At 32.6% G+C, this 14,824-nt stretch overlaps 2 protein-coding genes across 2 annotated transcripts in view; both read left to right on the plus strand.

Annotated features, from left to right (window-relative positions):
* The window catches only part of Lsm11 (U6 snRNA-associated Sm-like protein LSm11), a 29,457-nt gene extending 21,384 nt beyond the window's left edge, over positions 1-8,073 (plus strand). Inside the window, exon 3 of the mRNA XM_068289642.1 lies at positions 7,980-8,073. The gene's annotated coding sequence lies outside the window, so the exon portion shown is untranslated. The remainder of the gene's footprint in view (positions 1-7,979) is intronic.
* Positions 8,009-14,824, plus strand: part of LOC137576487 (probable serine/threonine-protein kinase tsuA) — a 31,389-nt gene continuing 24,573 nt past the window's right edge. The window contains 1 exon segment of the mRNA XM_068289633.1: positions 8,009-8,163. The gene's annotated coding sequence lies outside the window, so the exon portion shown is untranslated.

Consider the following 14,824-nt stretch of genomic DNA (forward strand, 5'->3'; position numbering starts at 1 on the left):
ATGGCTTTTTCTTGTACAATTTGCCAGTGTTATTAGTGCAACTCTTTTGGCTCTTTTATTTTTTAGGTCAAAGACATCAGAGTACAGTTCTGACTTATCTACTTCAAAGCGATAATGTTTTTCCATATACATAGATAAAAACAGAGAGTCTGTTATTAATCTCAGTCTCTTTGACAGCATCCGGGCGACCCCACCCACAGGCAACAATGAAAGCTTCCCCTCCCTTATATCAATGCCTCTTCTATATAGTATAGTCCATGAATGTATGTACTTATAGAAGCTGATAGCAGCATTACTTAGTTGGGAATGTTCAGTAGCCATTTGGCAAATTTCACGCTCCGCTTGTGCAATTCATTAAACGAGCAAAAAATTCTTCAACTTTGAGTGTCAACTACAAGATACTCTATATATTTGTATGTAGAATTTGTCATTTTTACACTTGTTTACTTTATAGAGGTGACAATTAAAGGTGTTACACGTGCTTTCATTCAACAGATGTCTCAGATGGCAAGTTGATTGAGAAGCTTTCTTTCAACAGATGTTTATTGTTCAGTTTCTCTACTTTTGTTTAATATTTGTTTCAGTAAGAATATGATTAATTGTACAAATAAATTGTAATTGGGGAGTACTGACCTTTGAGTTTGTTTGAGAGTTTGAGAATTCATTTAATTCATCCTGCGCTTAGCTATACTTAAACTTTATTTCTAAAATTTCTAGAATTTCCTGTTTGAAGAAAAATCAACAAATTTCTTATCTACTAATGCCTATGTAAACAATTATAGGGACTTGTTGTAGGTCACTTCTTTTGCATAAAACATTTACTTCAAAGTTTAGTTCCGTTTTTAATAAACCTTCTTAACGGTCCCCCATAATCCAACACCTTGACTTAGTTATAGGGTATTAAAAGTTGCCGTCTTTTGTTTTTTTTTCGTTCGATACAGTCGCGGATTTGATCATTACAACAATTAAATTAAATTCAATTCAATTTCAATGAAAATTGAAATTCATTTGCAGCATTTTTGCAAATTGTTGAAGCGTACAAGTTTTTTTCCCTTGTTGTTTTGTTTTTCCCGTTTTCTGTTTCAGTTTTTCGCCTCCACGTTTAAAACACTTTTGCCACATGTTTCATGAAAGGGCATCATTAACATTATCATGGGCATATTTAATTAACGCAAATGAACAGACCAACTGCATACAACTGCGTCCTTGAGTATTACACAAAGATTACTAAAGGTCAGTAAGAAGTTCAAGGGAATTTCACTAGAAATAAGTTATCAAGAATTTGAGAAAATTCGATTTCTTAGAAGATTGTGAGTATTATATATTTATATATTATTAAGTTCTTAGGGAAAAATTTGTACTACATCTTAGTTTTATATATGTTTAGAAATAATTTCTTGGTCTTGATTATTTATTCTATAGTGATAAAATGTGAAATACGACAGTTCTTCAGTAAACTTTTAAGAAGATCATCTTACAAAACATTCGGGATTATTTGGATACAAATATTTATAAATACCTTAACAAAAAATTTCATCTTTTGTGTATGTTTAATGTTTATGTTTCATCTCTCAAAATATTTACGCCATGAAAGCATTTATGTGTCGTTTTTAAGTGTCATAAACGATAATTGCTGATGCAGTAAAAAAGTTAAATTTCATTGTCAAATTGATCCCCTTAACTTTATTTATTGAAAAAATGTTGTCCTGAATTTGTGAGAAATATTTTGTTTCAACTTATGCAGTAAGATTAATATTAAGGACAACTTAAAGTCAAAATATAGCTAACTAGTGTCCTTCTAGGGTTTCGATTGATATCATTGACTTCTTACGAATGACGGAAAGGGCAAAATTATTGCCCCGACACACGTCAGATAAGCAAATAAAAATGTATCAGAATGAATAAACGAAAGGGAAAAGCGCGTGCTAATTATGTTTACAGGTGTCTGGGCCCCCCCCCCCTCACCAGCCCCATGAGTTCCCTTTCCCCAGTTTGGATTTTAGTTTAGCTTTTTCTTCGAATGGGGAGGTTTCAAGTCTTATCAACTGAATTGAGACCATTTTTCAACAACTTGTTTCAAACTCTCCACTCTCTAATAAATATATTGATCATTCTGAAATATTGATTATAGATACGTTTTTTTATGTGAAATATGAAAACCATTTTGATGGTTTCATTGATTATATTCGAACCCCCTGCGAGTGATCATAAAACAAAATTGGTTACCCAGGTGAATGACTAACGGCTAAGATGACTAACTTAGCTTAGCGAGGGTTGGTTAAGGAGTTTCACCGCACATATATGGACATACAACAATTAGTGAATAGAGATCTTAAACACAATTGGAGCATATTAACTGTGGCAAGAGAATACACTTTTTATGTATTTTTTTAGGTATTTTTATTTTCTTTTGTTTTTGTTGAAGAGAATATAAATTAACGCAACAATTAACAAAAAACAAGTTTTCAAGTGTACCAGATACGTGGGTGAAGTGGATGGTTAAGAAGACGGTGATGAAGAGGGACAGGAGGGTAACATAATGGTATTGAATGATCTTTCGCATTGCTGCTTGCCCCCCGCTGAAGTAGCTGGGGTAAATGGAAGAAGATGAAGTGAGTTTCCGTTTGCTGGAGAGGCTATCAAAACGCAACCAAGCGAACCTCATGGAGTTGCCCTCCCTCCAGCTATTCTTATGAATATCGAGAAATGAGAAAAGAAAACAAAAATGTGAAGAGGGAGAAAGAGACAGCGGGAAAGAAAGCAAAAGGAGAGAGAGAGATAAAGATAAAGTGTAGGAAAATGTTAATTTTTTCATGCCAACGGCTCACCAATGATCGACTTTAATATTTTATTTCTTTTCATAAAACCAGAAGAGGAGAAAAAAATGAGGACCAGCTTCACAGTGTTTCCGATAAGAAGTCAAAAACATAGTCAATAGGTATTGTTTATTTTGAGATTAGGTCCACACTTCCTGGACCTAAGAAGAGCAACAACAAATTATGGTTAATCATATTATAAGAAAGTTTCCATAACCTTTGGAACTTTATGCTATCTTATGCATGTAAACAACTCTACTTCCTACAGCTAATAATTAACAAATGAAATATTTATATTTTTTAGCATTGTAAATACAACTTGTCGACTTGGTAGATCCATAAAAAGTTAAAATCAATGACTTAAAGTTAGAGAATATTAAATTTAAATAATATTAACAATTTGCTGGTCGATTGCCTCAGGATATATTTATATATATTTAATTTGTAAGACCAGATTTTGAATTATTACAAATATGACGCATAAGCATTTAATATTTTGCGGTTTTCAATCTTAAAGTCAACGGGTTATATTCATGACTCAAATTCACATTCATAAATATGGTCTTATTTCAGATTATTTTATTAACATCATTTAGTTCACTTAAGCTAGAGAAAAAGTTGTGTAAAAACGATGATAAACGCCCCCTGAAATGTTAAAATTCAATGAGATGATTTTGTCTTCTCTATTTAGAAGATATATAATAAACTAAAGGTAGGCAACGAAGGTAGGCAAAGATAGAAGATACAATTCAATTATAATAATCGTAAATTATTATTCTATAGATTTCCTATTTTGTCTTTATACTTTTCCCTACTTTTTTAAAATCGAAATTGAATTGAAATACTAAAGTAACAAAAGCAAGACTTCAAGTAAGATTTCTGATAGTTTAATTTAATAATTTTTAAACAAGTATCAATCAAATGTGATCAAGATTAGAATCCTAAAACGTGTTTTCTGTTTCTGAAGGTTTTGCTAGTTAACCCAATAAATATATGATGAAGTAATTACAAATAAGTTTGTTAAGTTTAAAATAATTGGTGCGCATTAACTTATAGATGTATGTACTTAGATTTAATTTGAAGATGGGTGGATAATTTGTAAAAATGTAGATTTTCCAGACAAACTTGTTGCTTTTCTACCTCTGAAAACGATTTTAAGGCATACAAACTTTTTTCTACACTCTGATGAGTCTTTTTTTTTTTTTTTTTTGGTTTTCTGTGAAGATTTGCTCAATTTTCGTAATAAATAACTAGAATTAAGTTTAAGTTGGCCGAGATTAAAGCACGTATGATACATGGATGTATCTCTCTGTGTGTGTGTGTGTGTGTAAATCTACAGATACTTATAAGTAGGTAAATTATTATTATAGTTATTACCAAGCATGTTGCTTATTGTTGCGGCTTTCTGGCTTTGTTTCTCTGGGTCTGGGTTTTAAGTTTGGGTCTGAGCCGAAGTCTCGGTCTGACATCAGTCTGAGTTAGGCGTTACATTTGTTGCCTTCTTTTTTGTTGTTGTGGGTTTTTCCTCTCGTTGTGGTCTTGTGGTTTTTAGTTTTTAGTCTTCGGTTTTTGGTTTTTACTTTTGTTTCATTTATTATTTGTTTTCTGTCTTCGTTTCGGTTTCTGTTATTGTTGTTGTATGTCAGTTGCGGTCTGTTTTTGGCATTGAAGTGTTGCATTACGAACAAGCCAACAATAAAAACAACAGCAGGCAAACCGATTCTTCCATTCACATTATGTTCAGCGACAAATCTAAAAGATACTTTTCTTGTCTGTTGACCCAAGGTTCAGTGACCTTATGTTTGGCCAAAAAAGAAAAGACACAAAAATATATAGTTAGACTTTTGGACTGACCTATAAATGTCTGCACAAACAAATTTTTAGCAAGAAACGAAAGAAGCTGGCACCAGCAAACCGATATATATGTACATTCAAAAATATATATAGATACTTATGTATATATATTTATGACTCTGTAAAGTTTTTCCTCTTCTTATGCATTTTTATGGATGTCTTTCCTTTCGTTTGCTAAATTTGTCAGTCGGAGGAGACAAAACAATTTGTTACCCTGCAGCCTTTGCGTAAAGTGGTATATTAAGTTAAAAGAAACTAGGAAGCAATCTTACAATAATTTGCATGAAAATATTTTGACTATTGATGTATGTATGTATATATATGTATATATGAAAAACATAAGGTTTTTTTTTTGAGAAACATAAACTCGAAAACTGTTTTGAATCTTATTTTTGTATATTGATTATTTAGATCTTTACACACAAATAATATCCCCAAAATCTGACTATATGGAAGCGTGTCCGATTTAACAAAAGATATTCTTTAACAAAGACAGATTATGCTAATGTGTCCTATTGAGCTCAGTGTCATCAAATAGTTCCACGGTTTTTGGTTCATCAATTCATTAATTCGGCTTTTGATTTAGATCGTGTTTTAAAGTGTTTTCCAGGTTTTTATTTATCAAGGCTTAAAGTTTTTTCTAAATTTTTTAAGAATGAATAAGTTAATGAATGAATTAAAAGATTCATTGCTACTACAGATAACAATAGTAATTAATTTAATTGCTGGCTTTGGCATTTATTGTGGTCAAAGTTTCAAGGGTCAAACTTATGAATTAAATTTGATTAATATACTTGCCATTCTTTATGATTCACATATAGTACAAAATTAGAGATAAAACCGAGTCGATAACACTGCAATCAGCACTGTCGACATGTATATCTTCTTCTTCTTAGCTTTCTTTCGTTGTCCCCACCCAAAAAAGGGTTTCCAACTGAATATCCTTTAAACGGTATTTGCTAGTCGTTGTCAATTGTTTAAGTTTTCCTTTTGCATTTTACTTTATTTTTCCCCATTCGCGCCACTTTTGACTGCCTTTTTCTTCTGGTTCTCTCCCGCTGGCTACCAAAACTAATCGTAAATTTAGACATTCCATTTCCATTTGGCACTCTCCTTTTCATTTCATCGCACATTTGATTCTAAAAACATTTTGGAATCGAAATGGAAATTTAAATATATACATACGAAATTCAATTAGCTTAAAAACCCAAATACAAAACTTTTTTAATGCCCTCAAATTAATAACAAAAGGCCACATATATATAGTAGAAACAAAAATAAAAAAAACTTGTTTAGAATTCAAATTCTGGTCGACAAAAACAGATTTTTGTTAATTTATTCATGAGATTATTGTTGTTGTTGTTGTTTTTAATTTACTGCATTGTTCAATGGAGCCAAACAAACTTTTACTTTCTTTTCTTTTTTTTTTTTTTTTTGTTTTGTCTTATTTTGCTGAAAAGAAAAGAAATGATTTCTCCCCCTTCCCATCGTCCATTTCCATGTGATGATGCTCTTCTTCCTCTCACCCACTCTTCCAGGTGCAATTAATCTTCAGCTGAGGGCAACCAATTAGATAACCATAAGGTTTCAAACCGCAGATACATTAAGAGTGTATCTGTATCTCTCTTTCTCTCTCCCATGTGTGTGTGGGCAGTGAAAGTTAGTTCGTTTACAGTTCGTTCTAAGCCACTGGGCCATCAGCCCGACTGATGATGATGATGATGATCACAATGATATCGAAAATTTGCATATCTTATGAGCATTTCACCAAACAAAAACCACATCTGCAGTGGCCAGTGGGTTGCTTACTTCTTGCATTATATAGAAAAGGCAGAAATCTATTCAACATGCATTTTAATGTCAAATGAAATTTATTTTTCGGATTTTTGAAATTAAATTTTCACATACAAAATTTTCTATCTTTTAAATTTATAAAACTCACAAAAAAGTATTTCTAAATGTATTAGATCGCGTTTATTTATTCTTTCCCTCGTTTAACTATAGTTCAATGAACTCTTTCTAAAAAGTATCTGAATAAAAAGAAGAATATATACATACATACATATATTGCGTATCAGGCATCAAATATAATCCATCTATTACCCATTTGCGCCCTATTTACCAAGTGACAAAGAGCCAAATTGACAGTAAATCTTGATTATCCCAGGATACAAAAACAACACATTGTTACGTAAGGCTAAAAAACATTACAGAGAACCCAAAAACTAAAGTGCCAAAGGGCTAATTTGATTAGACATTGCCAAATTTTTAATACTCTTGCAAAAGTTAAGTACCTATCAAATGAAGAAGTTGGTTTCTTAGGATAAAAGAGATTGGACAAATATATGAAAGAATTTAACTTCGATTACTTAGAAGCTCAACTGACATGAATCATATTTTCTTCTTGATTTGTGTATATTTTGTAATTGTAATTAATATATTAGTAATATAAGAAGAAATGAAAATAATGGTTATCTTTAGTTTCCATAAGAAATTAGATTGAAGGCAACAGATATTACAAATGAAAAGGGTAAACACAATGATAAAGAAATCCTAAACCGTTAGATCTTGGACTAAATATAGACAAAAGTAAGTCTTATTAGGAATTCAGTGGGTTATGGGCAAATGGAAAAGTTACACATGCTGCATTTATAACCTATACAATGTCGACTAAACTAAAAACGAATTCTAACTAGAATATATTTCAATTACAGATTTTCAAATGATAAAGATTCTTCAAAGTCCTATATATCATCAATTGATACACTGTAAAAATAATTTAAGGATCTTACTAAAACAAACTTCTTCACTTAAAGGACTAAACTTCAATGCCTAAAAGAGTATATAGAGGAAAAAACAGAACTTCAGTTTGTCACGTATAGGGGAAGCGAAAACTATGCCAAGCCTTTTTCGTCCTAAAGAATTTTTACATTGGGTTAGGCCTTCCCAGGTCGTTGTTTTTGTTTTGTTGGTGTTGCCGTTGCCAATGGCATTGCTTTTGCTTTTTGGCTTAAATTTGCATATTTATCAGTTATATCGCTGGCATATCATCATGCGGTCTATTGAGAGTTTTATATACGCCCATTAAGGCGGGCAGATTCATGTGCGTGTTCTTAGTTGATTTGCATAAAAATGGTAGCAAAAAAAAACAGGAAAAACAAAAAAACGTCAGCCCAGACACCAGTTTCCTTACCCCTTCCAAACGAGTTGCCATAATTTGAAAAATTCATTAGAAATTCTTTGAAATATACATTCAATAAGCACTTAACATCAATTACATCATCTCTGTGCTCTTTTTTTTCATTTCAGAAAACCGAAATATATATACTCCAGCTATGTAACGATAATACGAATCATTGGATCATCAGCAAACTCTGACCTGGGCTATTCATATATATACAAACATATATCTATATGCCTTGCATAATAATCAAAGCATCGAAGAGGAAATTATAATTTCAAAACAAAAAACAACAAGAACACACAAAATCAGGTAAGCGTTGTGTAATACTTAATTATATATTTTTTGTTTAGTTAAAAAATGGGCAAACTTTTGTTTTCATTTATTAGAGAATTGTTTTGTTTTGGAAAATGTTCAACTAACAAATGATCTCCATAAATTTTGTTTCTTTATTAAACATTACAAATTTGTCATTGAGATAAGCTAAGAAGAGGGGGAAAAGTGGATGAATTCAGCAAGTCAAATTGATATTAAACAAACAAAGTAAGATAGAATAAAATAGGATAAAACAGGCTAGAGTTACCCTTTGAAGTTGCACTTTTATATAGACTTTGTATTATTTTGGCAGGGAAATCAGATTTGGGTTATGAAAATCGAACCAGGGTATAAAAGAATTGTTAAATTTCTGTAGTCCTACCTTAATTCCACCCTTAAGCTAGGAAATTTATTGTTTATAAACAGGTAAAGACCAAATTATGGTTGCAGAAAACTAGAATTGAGGTTTAGGCTCTAAAATTGTTCCTTTTTTAGTTTCACTATCTTTTTCATACACTTATCTAGTCATAGATGTTAGTAGGATGTTCGAATCGAACTTATTTTGAATAGCTGTAAGTTAAATCTTCTGTAATAAAGTATTTCAAAAGCCTTTACGTCAGAGTTCCTTCATCAAACTAATCAGCTGATTCTGAAACTGTGCTCAGCATTCCATAATGTCTGCTGAACGCGTCCAATTTTCTTGACTATCACTGGATTTTGAATGGGAGTATCTCTCTTCTCGGTGGCGTTGCATTAAAATAAATTTATGTTTATGTGTTCTGGTTCTGCGGATTTGCAGCACAAAGATTACACGTGCCAAAGTATGCCGATATGTATGTACATACATATATACATACTTATGTTTGGCATATTGAAGCAACTGTTTCCGAGTCTGACTCTGTTGTTATGGTAATGTGAGTCGCTTTTGTGTTTGGGCCTTTTTTTTCATTCTTATTACAATAAGAGTTTCTTCTCTCTGGTTTTTATTGTTCGCTGAGGGATTTGCTTAATTTTCGAAGGGAGTTGAATTGAAACGACCTTGAAATAAACAAGACAAAAATAAATATGGTGCTGAGATTAACGCATAAAAAATATATGTTGAGTTGTGAGATGCTTTAATAAAAGAGTGTGGCAATGCCATACAAAACTCATTTCAATTTCCATTCATAACTCTTTTGGCTATAGAGAACTGCCAAAAGGGGGGGACCCTGTCAAAATTTACAACAGTTTGCCAAACTTTTAAATGCTGACAAAGAAATAAAAAGCGTTTGTCCTTCTCTTCTTTTTCTCCTTGAAATGGAATGTATTTCCTTTCCTTATTGCCTTATTTGGTTATTCGATGGATGACGCCGAGCGACCTACGGGCGGCAACATGCCTTTTGGACAAACTCGTTGACTAGGTCAGCGTCTGTATGCGTGTTTTCACTTTTCATTTCTGAGAGATAGAGGAAAAAATACGACTGCGCATTGAAGTGAGAGAGAAAGAGAGAGAGAGAAAGTGTGGGAGGAGAGTGACTAAGGTCCTTGGCAACATGCCGCAGGCCTTTAACCTTAACTCGTGCTGAGAACTCAATTGAAAAGATGATCTGGATTATATTTTATATACTCTTAATGGCAAAGGAAATTGTTTTTCATTTCCAGTTGGTTAAGTTAAGCGTTCTATAATGACTTGTAAATAAATTTTCTGAAATCCAAATGAAGATTTTATATAAAATAGAAAACTATGGAAAAGTCTTTAACAAGCTTTAAAAATAAGATTTTATCGAGGTTATTCTTTATGAAACAGTGCAGAATTTTAAAAAGACAGTGGCGAATCTGAAATAAATTTTTGTAGGGACAAATTGGCCTCACATTTTTCTGAGTTTCTCGCACTGTAAAGAAAGGGACACAACTTTCATTGTGAAAAGGATAAGTGAGTCTATAAAGTAAGTTTTCTTTTGAAGAATCGGTCTTACATTTGCCTTGTCCTATTCCTGTAGAGTAAGGATATCTAAGCCTATGTCATAGTGTAAATTATGAAATTTATTTTTTGTAACCATTCTTTTATTAAAATACGATTTTTATACAAGTAAACAGTTTTCAGAACTTCTTTATACCTATACAAAAGCATTCTTTAGTTGCTTTGTAGAGGGAAAGTGTTTAATTCTATCCTAATTATGACAAACAGGACTCGTTCTCGTTTTCAAATACTTTTCAGTCGATTCAGTTGAGTTTTCCACTTAGAATGCTAAACGATGTGGTATCAACTCAAGTGTTTTATTTAGAAATATTTTACAAGTAGATGACAAATTTCGTATCAATTCCGACTCAGAATATAAAATGAAAAGAGGACAGCAAATAACCCTTAAATTTTATCTAAGAAATGTAGCCAAAATAGCGATTTCCAATATTGTAACGGATTTCATTTTCAAATTTCCACTTTGCTTTTTTAGGTACTCTCTCTTTGGTAGTTAGTTAAAATTGGTTCTTCAGTCCAAATAACCTTTTCGTTTTGGGGTAAAGTTAATCGAATAAGTTTGGTTAGCTCTATGAATAACATTATCCAATTTATTCAATATTTTTTGGTCTCAGCAATTAGCAATTAACCGTTTTGTGCGTTTGATAGAAACAAAACCCTTTGGGTTATTGATAACTGGAAAATGTTGCCAGCAACATATACATATCCAAAGTAAAAACCAAAATCATTAAAGGAAAAGGAAAAATGTAGAGAAACAGAGAAAGAGAGAGAATGAATTTGCTCGCAGTTGCGCTCCTTGACCTTGGACACGCTCTCATACCCCACACACACACACACACATACACACGGACAATGTTGCTTGTGTCATTCGCATTCCGCAACATATGCGATGATGCTGCTGCTGCCCGATGTTGCTCCCGATGCTGGACTCCATTTTTCTCCAACAGTTCTCGTTCACTTGGCCGTCAGCCACAAGTTGTGGCAGCGTTTCGCGGAACGAACAAAAAAAAAACACTTCTCATCTGTTTATTATAATTCATTTTTTGTTTTTGGTGTTTCGTTTCGCTGGTCTCAAAAAAACAAATGTAAAACACATTTGTTTAAAAAAAAAAATAAAAAAATGAACAACAACAACTATAACCACAATGACAGTGACAACAACAACACCAGCAGCGACGACGACGACGACAACAACAACAACAGTAACAGCAACGATCCCCCGCAATGTTTGCATTTGTCTTTGGATGGGGAAATGTCTGGTTCGAGGTAATGTTTGTGTATTTGCCCATGTGTGTATGTGTGTGTGTGTGTATCTGAAATGCGTCTTATGAACTTAATTATCATGACTCAAAAATCAAGCATCATCAGCAATAAAAATGGTACAAAAACATAATTCTGATTCAGCACAAGCTGCGTCATCATCATCATCATTGGGAAGAAGGAACAACAACATCATCATCCTCATCTTAATGGCGCCGCCTTATCACACACTTTGTATACATATATATATATATTTTTTTTATTGATTTTCGTGCCTTTTTTGGTGACCCTAGTTTTGATTGATAAGATGTGAGATGAGTTAAGAGAGCGTTCAAATGGTCTCTATGTCAATCTAATCAAGGTCATGGGATTTTGATTTAGTGAAAACATTTTCAAAAGTATCTACCATTTCAAGAACTTGCGTTCTTTTCTGCTGTGGATATATTTACGTACTTATTTTTGTTAAATGTAATGGAAATATTTGTTTGTCTCTTGTTCAAATTGCTTACACTTCTTATCAGCAGCAGCAGCAGCAAGTTGTCATACCGCATTCCTTTTGGAAAGAAAACCTTGTCACACATTTGCAATAGTTTTGTACATTAAAATCCAATAACTCTATAGACATTTAGCTCTTTCTTTCTTCAATGAATGACGACCCAACCCAAAAAAAAGACGTCGCTTGCTCTTTACTGTATTGTGAAAACGGCTTGAGTAAATCTATTTAACACACATTTGACTTTTGCCATAGGATAAGAAATTAGAAAACTGTTTAGTCAAACTGGTCAATAAAAATTGAATTAAGACGCTTAAGTTGAGAGTTAGAAACATTTTGTACACTAAATAGAAAGCCATTAATTCATAGGACAGATTTAAGTATAAATATATATTATATTGAATTTAAGAACTATTATAAATAGTGCTAAAAGAACTTTAATGCTTGGTTTATAAATAAACAACCTAAAAACAAGCACATGAATCTTTCCCATCACTCTAAGCAGTCTTTCTAGCTTTACAAAGCAATAAAAGTTTTATTTTTTGGAAACCGTAAAGTATTAACTTGTAATATAAACCTTTTCAAAATCAATTATTATTGATTAGAGCAAGAAAATACAATTATAATAGAATAAATCATAAGATTTGCATACTAAGTACATGATGCTCTTGGCAAACTTAGAGCTTGAACCAGTTGAAAATTACAAGAGAAAACTTAAAACATTGAGTGAATCACTTACTCTATTGATTGCTTGGTGATTCATCCTTATGTTTCGTATCCTTTTCTTAGCATATTCATCACAAAACTTTTGAGATTGAAAATCGAACATGAAATGTAGACATTTTGTATCTCTATTGAAATTGTATTTCCTTTATTGCCACGGCCTCCTTCCTAAAGTGTGCCATAAATGTTATTTTCTCCCCAAAATTTCAAAGACTATAATTTTCCGACCTTCAAAAATTTAGTTTTTTTCTTTTACGTTTTATGTTGTTGTTTTTGAAAACATTTTTATATCAAACATGTATGTATATTAAACGCGCTGCTGCCCTCAATTTGATGTTTACTTTTCAGAAATTAACCGCACATTAAAAATATATATGCGTGTGTGTGCGTAGAAATGTGCATTTTATAAAGTGTTGGTCATTAAAACTAATGGGCAAAAAAAGCCAAAAGAAAAAGAAGAAAAAACTAACATAAGATTCCACAAGATTCAAGATCCATTCAACAGTTGTCCAAAGTTTTTGTAGTGCTGTAACTTTTGAGCTCGAGCAAGATGAGCATGCATTTTTTTCATATTTTTTTTCTGTTCATTTTCCGGTCAGGGGCACTTTCCTTTTCAATTTATGTTTGTTTGTAGTTTGCCATTTTTTTTTTTTTGCTTTGCTGCTCATTATGCCATTTTAGCCATGTTAGTTAGTTTGCCATTGAGAGTTGCGGCTAGATAGGGGTGTCGTTGAGGAGGGGGAGGGGATAAATATGTTTGCTTAGAGAACATCTTGTTGCTGTTTGTGTTTTTTTTTCTTTCTCTTCAAAACTGGAAATACTTCCTGGGCCTTTGTTTGCTTTGTGTGTCCCCGTGATGATGGTATAAAGCGTCACTTGATAATTAAGTTGGCAATGCAAAATTTTGCATATAATTATAGTTTCTTTGCTTTTCTTGTTGTTTTTTCGTGTTTGTTGTTGCGCTCATCTGCGAAATGCAACTGAAAGTCAAAGTTAATTTGTTAGATTTTCACGCAGAGATATAAGCGCAGAAGTTGTTGTTGCTGATGTGGTCTACGTACGTACAGACATGTCTATATAGTGTGTCTCCTTCTCTGCCTTTTATGACTCTACTCAAGCCGTTTCTAAGTTAGTTTTTGCTTTGCTGTTTTTGTTGTTATAGCCCCGACATGTTGTTATTGTTGTCGCGGGTAAGTGTTAGATATGCTGCTCATATCTTTAGAAATGCATCTGATCTGCGTCTCGCCGGGTTGGTTACAACAACTAAAGCGTGTGACTTTGATACCCATTACAAGAAAGGGCAAAAGAAGGTCGGTCCTAGTAGAGCTCGTAGAGTTACTTGTACATCAGTGACTATCCTATTTCAACGTAAAATATATAATGCTTCGAAGACTCTCTCTTGTTGTGGTTTTCATGACCTTCTAATAGATAAGATTCTTAAGCTAAGCATTCTCTATCGGGAATTCGTCAGATCAATCATTTTGTTCCTTAAAACATAAAATATTTAATGCTGCAGTAGTGTGACATTGGGATAAATCGTATATATCAAATGGCATTTATCTTTGGAGAAGGCAAGTCATGTATTTTGACCAAGTTTACAGTTTCTGAAATAGAACAAAACTCTAATAGAAAGAATCGATCTTAAGGAGAGTTCAGAAGAAGAGTCCAATACTTCTAAAACATTATAAACATTATTTTGACGAGAGTCAAAATATATCAAAGCATTATTAGGTGATATGACAAACATAGCTGTTTAAACTAATATAATAATAATGAAACTAAAACTGGAAATTCTGTCGCCAAAATGCGCTCTAAATATTTGTTCAATTTCAAACATTTTAAACACCAAAATCCATCCAATATATGATTTTTAAAATCCTTTTAACATTAAAGTTTATTTAAACCAACTAAAAATAGTCCCAATAGTATTCTATAATAGTATCCTGACTTGCATATTACTTCGCTAAGACTGACACGCGATAAGTTGTACCTTGTTGTTAGAGCTGTATAAAACATTGCCTGCTTTTAGGCTGCAATATTTATTATTGGGGCAGAGCCATGAAGAGAGACAGGGATGGGTTAGTAAAAAATTTTAATTTATGTAGCTAAAATGAATTTTGCCTTGACATTCCCACAAGTTCAATGCCAAACAATAATTTCACATCTAAATTGTCATCCTACATGCTTTCCCCACTCCTTCATCCCCTACTCATACTCCCACTACT

The sequence above is a fragment of the Drosophila tropicalis genome, unplaced genomic scaffold (assembly GCF_018151085.1).
Source record: "Drosophila tropicalis isolate 14030-0801.00 unplaced genomic scaffold, ASM1815108v1 contig_593, whole genome shotgun sequence".
In the NCBI taxonomy this organism is placed as follows: domain Eukaryota; kingdom Metazoa; phylum Arthropoda; class Insecta; order Diptera; family Drosophilidae; genus Drosophila; species Drosophila tropicalis.